We start from the raw sequence: 12,792 nt of genomic DNA, 5'->3' as shown, positions 1-12,792 counted from the left end.
GCGTGGTCTCGTTGGAGAGCCCTACTTCTGCTCTGTCACAGGATAAAGGCTTCTCGCTGCTATGAACAGTTGCTGAGCAAACAGAGAAGAAAGGGTGTGTTTTTTGACGCACTTTGCATCAATCGGCTTCGAAGGGTTAAAATCTCACGTACCCCCTGGAGTGCCTTCACGTACCCCCAGGGGTACGCGTACCCCCATTTGGGAACCACTGCTCTAATCAATGCGATGCCGTGTCAGTGTTGTGGTCAACAACTGCCCTTTTTGCGTTCGCATCCCCTGCACCGGTGCTTCCGGCGCGCTTGCTCAGTGGTCATACAGTGCAGTTCGGGCCTGCACACGCTCGGACTCATGTCCCCCAGCCCCAGATATCGTCATCTCTATAGTAACGCCGATAAACATAACCCAAGTTTGCGGCTTAACAGTTTAATAACCAATAAAAATGTACACAATTCACTGTGACGTCTTCATCTTTAATAAAACAACACAAACGAATATGGCGGATAGCAAGAAAAAGTGCCGACAGTACAATGCAAATTACATAAATCTATTTTTTTTTTTTTTACCCAACCAGTCTCCTATTGCTTCTAACAGTGGGCTACATCTGCTTCATAATAAAATAGGCTCATAGGGACTTATAATTCCAGAAGAAACCAAAACAGTTTTTTTATTTAAGTAATATAGCATGAGTGTGAGTGGACTATAGCCTACCCAGGGGTGTAGTTTTTGTTTTTTTGTTTGTTAATTGTGTGTGTGTGTGTGGGGGGGGGGGGGGGGGGGCGCCAGAGGATCAAAGTAAGGTCAGGGGGGCGTTTGCTCAAAAAAGGTTGAGAACCACTGATTTAAAGCAATGTTTACGTCATGTGAGCCAGAGCCGACATGGCCAGAGCTGCTTGCTCTGTAAAGGTATTTCTGTCCCACCCAAATTGCGTTAAAATTATGTGTTTAGCAGCCAGAATTTAAAAAAGAAAATCCCGGGGGTGAAATCTTCCTCATCCCAGAAATTTTAAAAAGCTCGAAACACCTCTATTTGTAGGGTAGCCATGCACCCGTTCTTGGGGGGGGGGGGGGGGGGGGATGCCCCTTGGCACAAAAGATGTAGCTCTGTTTGTTTTTGCATGTGGCATATAGCAGATGATAAAATTCAACGGGAGTTGGAGGGGGGTTGCGAGAAACGAGAAGGTATTCATGGAGGTCGCTCGTCAGATGACATTGACCACATAAGGCTACAACAGGTCGTAGCAGCAATGCCGAGACAGGCTAAATTAAAAAAAAAAAAAAAACTTGCCTACTATTTCATTTATTCTATAAAGTTATGCTAGCTCTTGAGCGTAAGACATTTCATTATTGATAGGCTACATTCTTTTTTGAGTAGGCTACATGACAATAAACTTGATTATAACGTGAGGTAGGCAGACAATGTAGGCACAAACCTTTTGCGTCGCTGAGTTAAATTTGTTTCTTCATGGAATAAAATTATTGACTTACTTCCCTTCATTCTATTCAATGGTAGTCTATGTGATACGCAGGACTACGCAGTATACCCACTTAAAAAGCATCACCTTCTCAGTATACCCACTTGGGCAAGGAAACGTATTCTTTCACACAAACTCGTGTCACAGACCTACGTCACCGGCCATTTGAGGGTGCAAACAATCGGATTAAATCGGATTAACATTAGGGGTTGATCACAATATTTCCACTACAGCTAACTAGACTACATCACAGTACACCCACTACAGCTAACTAGACTACATCACAGCACATCTACTACAGCTAAGACTACATCACAGCACACCCACTACAGCTAGACTACTGTACATCACAGCACACCCACTACAGCAAACTAGACTACATCACACTACACCCACTACAACTAACTGGATTACATCACAGTACACCCACTACAGCTAACTAAGACTACACCACAGCACTACAGCAAACTAGACTACACCACTGATTATATTGTGTAATATGCTGGGAGAGTAGCATGGTAGGCTACATGACATGTTATACAACTGACGTGTGTCCATGATGAATGCATTAAAGCTTTTTTGGAACATTTCTTTGAGCAGGTAAGTCATGCATGAAGAATGATGGCCTAATATTTCTGTCTGGACATCTGTCTATGGAAAGGGCACATACGGACAACTTGATCTGCGTGGAAGCTAATGCAACTCGGCAGATGACTCGGCAAAAAAAACCCATTGCAACAACCTTGTAATATATACATAACAATATTGCAAATAACCTTGCAATATCATTGCATTACCATGGCAAAAACCCTCCAAGAACGTTGAAATCAGTATGGAAATTGTAAATCTATTTAATGAAAGGAAAGCATGATGTTTTAAATAACAGATATTCTCAGGGTCATTTTAAGTTATCCTCATTGGGCATGTAACCTTACTCAATTTGTGTAAAGGTATCATATAATGTTCACTGAATACATGTTCACTTATTCAAAATTCATTCATTCAGACAAAATTCATTCAATTCAAAGACCAGACAGTCCTAGTCATTATGAACTCATTTTAAGATAGCCGGGTGTGTTTGGCTTTGGGGCTGCCATATCACTGATATGAAATCATTACAATATGAAATTGAAATATCACAATTTTTGCAAACTGTCAAATATTGCAACATGCCGTTTATGAACTCCTCATACACTTACTGACTGACTAAACTGTTCAGTGGAACATTCTAGAGAGTGAAGCCATGGCAGGCACTGACACTCTCATCTCCCCTGGGGGATGGCAGGTGTCATTTTCTCGCTGACACTTGTGACAGTCTTTGCTGCCTGCAGGCCTTTGATTCTAAGACGAGACTAAATGGATGGATGTCTGTCCATAACCCCAGTAATCGTCTCTTCCCGGCAAGAGGAAAAAAATTGTCTTTCAGGAAACGAGGTGACGTAGCTTAAGGCTAAAGAAGATAATCTTTCCAGTCCTTCTCCTCCTCTTGTCCTCCTGCTTTGATTAGGACTCACTGCACTTCAGTGTCACCTCTGCAGTGGCCTGACCCTGCTAACGCCGGTGCTTAACCTTTTTTCTATTGCGCTGCAAAATAAGAGAGGCTAGTCCTCATTGTGACAGCCAAGAAAGTGTGAGTGTGTGTGTGTGTGTGTGTGTGGGGGGGGGGGGGTTATAAACAGAGAGAAAAACACGCACAAGACAAGTATCCTTGTGAAGAGAGTCTACTGCTCAAGCAGAGAAGCACTATCATTATCACTGTTGTGTACAAAGGTCTCTCTCTCTGGGGTCTTGGTGGTGGTGAGCTAGGAGATAGGGACAGAATCTCATCCGTGACAGCTGCCTCCCTCCAAACTCAATCTCCAGACAGCAGTTGATCAGCTTCCAAGCTGATATTTGTCTGATGGTGAGATAGTCGTGACCTACAGATGCCTATCTGTGCTCTGCCCGTGGCTGTTCTCTCTCTCATTGCTCTGGGCTCTATGGTTAGAAGCTGACCTGGCTCAGAACTGGACATACTTCTTCAGAAGGAGGCACAGCAACCAGGTGTCTAGAGCTGTATACAGTACCTTTGTCCTGGTGATGTAGGTATCTAAATGCTTATTTCTGCACATGAGTACAGGACTGAGAGGACCCTAGAATAAGCTCTCATAATAGAGCTTTTTAATAGACAAGGTATATTCATACAGTGGTACATCATACTGTGCAGTCTGGCCATATTTCACGTCTCTGTGCTCAGCTGCAAAATTGTGCTGCAAAGGGCACCTCCACCTGGTGCGCCCACGGCCTGGATGCATTATTGGTAATCCGTGCTTAAGACCTCTGAGAGAGCGCTGATGTTGAGACGGTGTTGAAATGGGACGGAGGGACTTGCTGGGGACTGTGAAAGTCACGCCCAAGCAGCTCGTGGAGGCCTGGCACAGACCCAGCAGTCACCCTGTCCCTCCTCAGCCCGCCCCCCACCCCACCGCACCCCGCCTCGCTGACCCAGCCTGCTGCATTTATTATTCAGGTGCCGCCGCTCAGTGCCGTCAGCTCCAGAAGAATGATTGCCTCCACTCCTCGCCAGGACTATTAATTTGAAAGACCTCCATGAGGGATTCCTGTTAGTTTTATTGAAATCTGTCGACAGAGTCGCAGCCATGCAGTCTTAGTGCTTAACCGTTCCGTAAGGGGCACCTAGGGAGGGCATTTTTTTTGTGGTTGTCCTGCTCCATTTTTTCCTTGCGCCTGAGCGTGAACTTCAACATTTTCAGCCAACGTGCTGCAAAGATGAACAAGCAAATCAGCAGAGCTCTGGGGACCCATTTTGTGACCCATATCATGCCTGCAGAGACACGATATGCAGCCCGTTCTTTTTTTTAAAAATCTACCAAGGCCCTGTTTTGTTTTGTTTACTTAAAAATTCCCCATTTAACCCACACTAGTCATTAGGTGGTAGTCGTTTGTGGTCCCTTTGGAGCTCTAATGCCTTTAATCTGTTTATAATGTTGATGCACCAGAGCTGTGCTTAAAGAGGCCTCTGGGCTTTTCATGCTCTGCAGTGCACTGTTATCACGTTAACAGTAATAATTACTAAATATCAATAGATTAGATAGATAGAATAAGGTAGAGAGTGCTTGAATAATGTTAAACCCAACTATAAAATAGAATGAGTATGTTATGTTGGCAGCATTATTTGGCCTGGCGCAGCCGTGACCTACTGGTTAGGGCTTCGGGCTTGGAACTGAAGGGTTGCCGGTTCGATCCCCGACCAGTGGGAATGGCTGAAGTGCCCTTGAGCAAGGCACCTAACCCCTCACTGCTCCCCGAGCGCTGCTGTAGCAAGGCAGCTCACTGCTCTGGGTTAGTGTGTGCTTCACCTCACTGTGTGCTCTGTGTGTTCACTAATTCACGGATGGGATAAATGCAGAGACCAAATTCCTTGTATACGCAAGTACACTTGGCCTACAAACCTGATTTACATTTTTTTTATGGTGTTTTGGTCAAAAACTAGTGAAATACTGTACTTACCTTAAAAGCCAATCACTATCAACTGCCCAGAAAAATTGCTATAAGGTAACAGATTTTTTGTGTTTTGTTGATACTGTTGGCAATATCCTGTTGTGACAGGGCTTTGTGTTGATCTGACCCGAACAACAAAACTAGCGGTACATAGAGCATAGACTGAGAGGCTAGTGGAAATGACAATGGCACGTTTATCTGGCCTTCACACGCCCATTAGCCATCAAACATAGCTACAGTATAAGATGCCAAAAGTGGTTGTTCATGAAAAACGTGTCAGAAAGTGGCAACTGTTACATTCAGCTTAAATTCAGTCTCTCTCTCTCTCTCTGTCTCTCTCTCTCTCCAGGGTTTATCAACATAGCAGACTAGCTCATTGATTTAAATGACCTCTGGACATGTTGGGAGAACGTGCTGTAATGATGCTCTGACTTACTGTGTCATTGCTGTGCAGATAACAATTAAACGCAGTCAATACGCATTCCATTAGAGGGGTCTCTCATATTTGCCTGGAAGGTCATTTTTGCTCAGCTTAGTGTATTGAATTTATTTGCCGCCTAAATGTGGGTTACGATATTGGGAAGGACAGACATAACAGTAGCTTGCTGTTTTACTGTAAAGAGTGCTAAACTAGTGTATCTCCCTGACTGACTCCGCTCAGAAAACAGCTAAATAACTGACGGCAGAAAATAAATCAACCATTTAGTTTACTTTATTTAGTTTGGTGTGTTTGTGAAAACCCCAGATCCCAGCCTTGCATCGTGTGTGTTGTGGTCGTTGTGATGTTGACATGTGAGATCAGCTGTGTCTTTGTCTGGCCGCTGAATTGATTTCCTGTTTGTCTGTATGTGAAGCCTGAGAGCGATGTTCCACTGATTAAGGATCGCAAGGTTTCTGCATGTAGTCTGCACATGTGAATCACACAGTGTATCACTTTATCATTTGTAAAGCTCCTGAGACAATGCCAATGTGCCACAGTGTGGAGGATCAAACGAGTGTCTGTGAGATCAAAACATCAGATAGGCAATGTGCTTATAAATGAGAGAAACAAATGTTTGAAAGCCATATCGTTAAATCAATCAATCATACCATGCCATCCTATTCCGACTGAAAGCAAGAAGGATTATTTTGGTTATGATTGAAAGACATGTTTTGGAATGTGCAACTTAACATTCTCATCACACTCTTTATATGGGAAAGTGAGCACCAGTGAAAAGAAACATCCTTTGATGGGCTCTGGTTCAGGCGGCTGCGTATTTTAAAATAACAACACTGACAGAGTTAATCGAGTGCACTCTGTTATTGTTATTCCTGTAAGATTTTTCTTTCATGCAGTTGTAGTACATCTCTTTTTTAGTCAATCCGGTGCACTTCCAGAAAAGCTGACCGAGACAGACCTGATGATTAAACTGTGAGGTTTTAACAAGAACAGATCTATTTTAAGCAGAACTGAGCTTTAATGCTCATCTAAGCATGGTCTATCATTCTAAAGTGTTATTATCATTATCACTGATGCAGGACCCACATCTGACAGGGGGGGGGGCTTTTTTGGACTAATATATTTTGTTCTGTCTGTCATTCGTCCCGCATTTGTCCATCATCTCCTCTCATTGCAGACTCTGTTGAAAGAACACTCCTCTTTGCATTAAAGAATGCATCACTTATCACAAGTGCTTTTACGTAATACACCGTTGCACTTCAAACATTTGTGCCTGAAGGCATGATCCTCTCCTTCTGGCCCGTGCTGTCATCGCGGCCCGGCCTGGCCGCTGTGGATTGAACAGCACTTTACCTGCAGAAGAGGAGCCACTTCACAGCGTGTGATGGATGAGCTCTTGATGTATGGCCGTGCCGTAGCGCTGACAGCTCCCAAGCCTGCGTCGGGGTCCGAGGGGCCCTGCCACCAGCCTGAGACTGCATGCAGCACCAGGCTTGGAATTTCACCATTTTAGGGGCAAGGCCACTTGGCCTTCAGTTGGGCATATTTGGTGGGGGGCACAAAGGCCACATGTCAGGGCACCAAGGCCAAAGTTAACTATACAGTACAAAAGTTGTATTTAGCCTATTCACAGCAGTAGACCTGCATCACTGTATGAAACATTACAAAAACATGAAACATGACATATTACATAGAACTGTAAATCATCTGATCATCTAATATTTACAGATATCTAGGCTATATTTAACATTTATTTTATATTTGGCCTGTTATGAAATCATGTATTGAACAATTTAAGCACAGCTCAGCTGTGCCTAGATGCATGCTTAGCATTTTGTGATCGTTAAGGCTACTTTCACAAACTCTTATAGCTGTCCTCTGATTTTGATATTTACCGATATCTAGGTAATATTTGTAACATTTCTTTTGTATTTGGCCTGTTATGAAATCATGTAGTAGAACAATTTAAACACATTGTAAAACGTCAAGCCCAAATTTGGAGACATCCATGTATGTGGAAATTTGCTGCAAATTCAAAACTGGATTACTCTGGAACAGCTAACTGTACAGCAGACTGCTTTACACTTCTGTGTTCGGTAAGGTCTGCTGTTTATTCTGGTATATGGTTTGTCATGTGTTGAACGAAGGGTTTGTGAAGTATTCCACCGAGATGAATGGGTAGGGAGATGGACGCAGAACCTTAAAGGAACACGCCACCCAATGTCAGTAATATATGTTCTTACCTTAACTTTCACAAGTTGAGTCATACCTCTCCGCGCAAATGTGTTAGCATGCTGCTATGCTAGCGGGCTCAGATGTAGCCATAGAGGGAGGAAGATAGCAGTAATCAAACACATCCACGTTTTCCCTACTCAAATACAGTTGCACGAGTAGTTGATAAAAATGTGTAAGGTCACACAACATGAAACGTGGCGATTTTCCAAGCGAATAAACAGGAGAACTACAATGTGTGGCGCAATAGCACTTGGGAGTACTTCGACCTAGCGTTATAATATTAATTAACACCTAATTGTAGATCCTATCCATCACAGAGTTTAGAATCCATGCTGGATCGACCCCTCAGCCGACACCTCCCCTCTGAACGAGAGAGAGGCACACACGCGGCACATTCACCTCCGTAAATAGAACCAACTTGACTTCAACCTATGCTAGGAAGCACCAAGAAATTATTTGCAATGGCTGACTTGATAGACGACGATGATAACGACTGGCTTGTAGCAGACCCAGAACCATATTTGTTTGAACCCGAATACACAGAGGAGGAACTAGCTTTTATGGATCGTGAAAGGCAGGAAAGATGAGTGAGACGGTGAACACGTGCGAACAGCAACTGGTGGAGAGCCTGTGCTGTCGAGAATAGGATCTAGTGTTGCCATCGGTAGCGGGGGTCATAGATCTAGAAGACCCTGGCTGTGCCACAGAAAGCGGTGCGTTTGCAGCAACGATTCACCCGGCCGTCGTTGACTTATTTTTCCGACGTGACAAAGTTAATTGGAAGAAACGACCCACACCGAGTGGACCTGATGGGCAACTATCCCCTGAGTAAGTGCCTGCTGAAACCATTCAAATATGCCTATCTAACGTAACAAGCTACTGTTTATGTGCATTATACTTAGCCTATCTTCTCCTGTCTTCTCAGTCAAACTCGGTTGTGTCCTACCGGATCGTGCTTGAATGGGCCCTACAAGGTGAAGTTTTGGGGAGAGAGCATCGGAAACCACTACCATCATGTGTTGTTGTGGCCATAAGACGAAAATATCCTTCTGAATCAGGTGTTTATATTGGATTCCAAGAAGTAAATGAGGCAGTGGACATAGGCCTATTGTAAATGGAACGATGTGCTCGACGTCAGCTTATATTTCCCACTATCTGTGGGACACACACTGCACCTTATGTCAGTAGTAGGCTACCTGTTTGTATTTTTTCCATATTACTAGCATTAGGCCTACTGTCTCACCATCACTTTATTTTCAATTTCCCCTTTTGTATTACATTGCACATCATTAGTCAGTCTGTACATTACTCTCTGAATCGATAGGCTACACTGTAAAAACTGTTACTTGGATCTAACTCAATAAAATTAAGACAACATTTTCGGCATCTCTGTATCTTTGATGTACAGTATATAAATAAATCTTTGAACCTATATGGCTTCAAATATTTTCAGTCATAGAACATCAAGGATCTTTTAAATCTCCTTGGAGCTTTACTTGGAGAACATGTAACTTGTTGAATTTGTTCAAACATAAATGAGGTCACAAAATGAGAAAATATGTAGATAGATAGATATATAGATAGATACTTTATTGATCCCCAAGGGGAAATTCAAGGTCTCAGTAGCATACAGACATCACACAGACTAAAATGTGATGAATTGTGATGCCAAAAGAGGTGCTTCCCATCGGTGAAAACGCATGAAATTTGGCACACACGTCAAGAGGTACTGGAAATACACAGGGGAAAAGCATTGGCACCGGGCGTTGCCCAGGAACTCCATAGCGCCCCCTTATGTCACTGTGACTTGTGGTTGGCATATAGTTTTAGATACACACACCAAATTTGGTGGGAAACCAAATTTGGTTGGAAACACGTGAAATGCGCATACAAATTCTAATCGCTAGAGGAGGGTTGATTACCTCTTGATGCGCATAAGGTAATGCGAATAAAGTTGATGGAAACGGTTTATTCTCATAGTGTGATGTAGCCTAACCTTCACAGAATCTCAGCAATCTCTTGCGCTTCCCCAACATTAGGCAACTTGATGTGCTCTCTTGCTTGTTCCGTAGGATAAAACAAACTGAATACACACATCGGTGCACAGTTGTTTTGCTGACGCCAAAGGTTTTGCACACGTAGCAAGTTTACAACTGTGCAGTGCCCGTTCAAACATGCCATTCCTGTAGAAAACCCATAGCAGGTACGCCTACTTTAAAAAATAAGACGATAGGGAAAAACATCATTCCAGCTAAGCATTCAATAATAGCCTACTGAATAGTATAATAAATTAGATGACGGAATGAATTCCGACCTCAGAGAGGAGGGTGTCTATTTCACTCAACGTAGGCAAAGTGTCCCATAATCAATAGGTGTTGCATTTTATTTATGCACATTACCATGGATGTGCATCACTAATTCCCATGAGTTGGATGGAAACGCTGAGGTCTTGACTGTAGCTAGACGTCTCGGTTGTTTTCCCATGATCATGAATTAATTGTGTTGTTTTCCCGAGATCACAAATTAATTATTTTGATACCTCGAGATAACAAGGTGAAAAAAATAATGTAATGATATGACGTGGCCTCTCTCGGCTTCCGTAAAGATCATTTTGACAGGCCATAGGCTAAATAAAAATCGCTATTAGTCGGAAGCAAAGCAGAATATTGAAAGAAGGGGGCACCAAGGCCACCGTGGCCTGTAAACCTCTGATTTTCAAAGGGGCATTACGGCCAGGGCAAAGGGCCATGGCCGCCGTGCAATTCCTACCCTGTGCAGCACGCATTGCTGGATTGTCTTTTGCTTTGTGCTTACGCACATTGATTGCTTTTTGAGTTTGTGTAATAACATATTATATAATCCTAACATCATAATTCATCCCTGTGATGGAGAGGCATACAAATCAGAGATGCTTGTTAGGATTATTGAGACATGGAGTCCAAACACAGTGATATATCTATCTATCTATCTATCTATCTATCTATCTATCTATCTATCTCCTGATTAATGTAAGTGGTGGTGTTGACCATGGCCAAACACACATTGAACTTTCACAGGCTCTGTTAATAGTGGCTCTGTGTGATGCGATATAGCCGCTGTGCTCTGTCCCGTTGTTGGGCCCCTACTCTGTGGCGGGGATGGTTTTTGATTAGAGGCAACTGAAGGAGGCTGGTTGATTAAGAAGACAGAGGGATGCTGGCGCTATTTTATGGCCTCTTGGCACGGCTCACCACTCGTTACTGGCAGGAGACCCCAGCCTGATATTAAAGGGCCTCAGCCCTCGGGAGCTTGTTTGGGTGGTGGTTGTCATGGTGACTTCGGCTCACTTAATCAGGCAGGGCCCGGAGCCTTGCCGCCGGTGCACATGGGCCGCCGTGTTCGTCATGGAAACGGAGCATTGCTGTCCATCAAGCTGACATGAGGAAATGTCTTGCGTTATTCTGCTATGAGCAGAGTGAAATGTTTCCCTTCAAATTGTTCTTCTATTTTTACTTTTGCATGTACCCCTATTTTCATGGCAGATTCTTGTGCGTAGTATGCCTTGCAGTACAGGGATTATTTGTCCTTGCAGAAGGATTTTTTTCTTCAAATTCTTGGCATACTGTATTATTTTGCTGTTTGTGCAATGTGATGAATTGAATTTAGTTGAGTTTAAATATTCTGGATCTGAAGAGTTTCTGGTTCATGCTCCCAAACTCAAGGTGAATACCTGCTGTTCCAGAGAAGTTGATGGAAGCCAACCTGTGATTAATCTGTCATGCAGGATCCTTCTTGGGGTGTAAAATTGCACAACTGTCACCATAATGCTGGAATTATCTTGCTCCACTGTGTGTGAAAGCCAGCTTAGATGTGTCATTGCTGCCATGTTCCAGGTGGAGGGCAGCGCCATTCTTTATGGCCAATTCTTTTACATGATTGACAATCCTTGTCTCGACCTGTTAATCTCTTGTCTCTTTAACACTTTTGCTCAAACAAAGTCTGATCAACAGATTTGCACACAGGCCTCTCTCCACCTTTTCTGTCCTTCATTTATTCTCTGCCTCCCTCTCTCTCTCTCTCTCTCACACACACACACACACACACACACACACACACACACACACACACACACACACAAACATACACACTGCATTCCATTTGGTAGGTACACACAAATCACTTACAAGTCATTTTCTTTTCATCAGGTTTTCACTGCGGGAGACAAATGCTGTTCAGATGTGGCCCCTGTGGTGTTCAGGCAGTGGGTTGGGGCGTCATGTCAACACACTCATCTCTCCCAAATCTTCCTCTCATCCTCTGCTGCAGGCCCCATGATTCTCCCTGGGCCCCAATGCCCTCTGTGTCCGAGGGCCTCTGTGTCCCTGGATCCAATGCTCTCCCATTGTCTTTAACTCTGTAGCTGCCACCCGGATTGCTGAGGATATTTCCAGTGTTCCACGCCTTTGGACCGCAACCTGATTGTTTTCTCTCTCTCGATCTGTGGGAAGATATTATCAAATAAGCCCTACGTCTGTCTTGGTGGAATCTCTCTCAAATAGCTCAGATCACAGTGAAGTGATGTCAGCTCTTCCTACATTTTTAGTGAACTCTACCCCCCCCCTCCCTCCCTTTCTCTCCCCTCATCTCTTTTCTTCTCTCCCCTCATCTCTTTTCTTCTCTCTCTGATGGCTTTATGAATTCTTTCCACTTGAGGTTTTTACAGGTCATCAGTGGCCTAACCCGAACAGATCAGATTGGAAACTTGGACAGCGATTGACAGACTTGAATCAAAGTATGCAGGGCCGCCAGTCCCCAAGGAACCAGTAGCGGTCATTACCCTCCTAGTGGTGCAGAATGACCTTCAAAACTGATGCTCAACGTGCCTTGGCACCCCAAGGTGTTCCACATACTTTACAACCAGACATTGGTTCAGTACTCGTGCATCCCTGATGATTACCCCAGCAGCGTTCATCATTAGTGATTTAGCTCCCTGCCCTGGCTAGCGTTCACATGCTACAGTAGGAATGTATTTCATCTGACCGCTCTCACACAAGTGCTTACAGGCAATTACTATGCACTTTAGAGAGCGTCCAGGCTCGTCCCACGACCCTGAGTTTGACCTTCCCATTAGCACAGTGGAGTGTTTTCACCCATGTTGTTCCACGC

The 12,792-nt window shown here is 43.8% G+C and overlaps 1 long non-coding RNA gene across 1 annotated transcript; it reads left to right on the top strand.

Annotated features, from left to right (window-relative positions):
- Nucleotides 1–8,087: 8,087 nt before the first annotated feature.
- On the top strand, nucleotides 8,088–9,079 carry LOC121702091. Its single transcript, XR_006028519.1, has 2 exons — nucleotides 8,088–8,475; nucleotides 8,573–9,079. It is a non-coding gene; the product is annotated as an uncharacterized LOC121702091 (long non-coding RNA).
- Nucleotides 9,080–12,792: the final 3,713 nt, after the last annotated feature.

This window comes from Alosa sapidissima, chromosome 2 (genome assembly GCF_018492685.1).
Source record: "Alosa sapidissima isolate fAloSap1 chromosome 2, fAloSap1.pri, whole genome shotgun sequence".
Taxonomy (NCBI): Eukaryota; Metazoa; Chordata; class Actinopteri; order Clupeiformes; family Clupeidae; genus Alosa; species Alosa sapidissima.
Note: the sequence above shows the minus strand (reverse complement) of the source record. Positions and strands in the feature narration are given on the sequence as shown.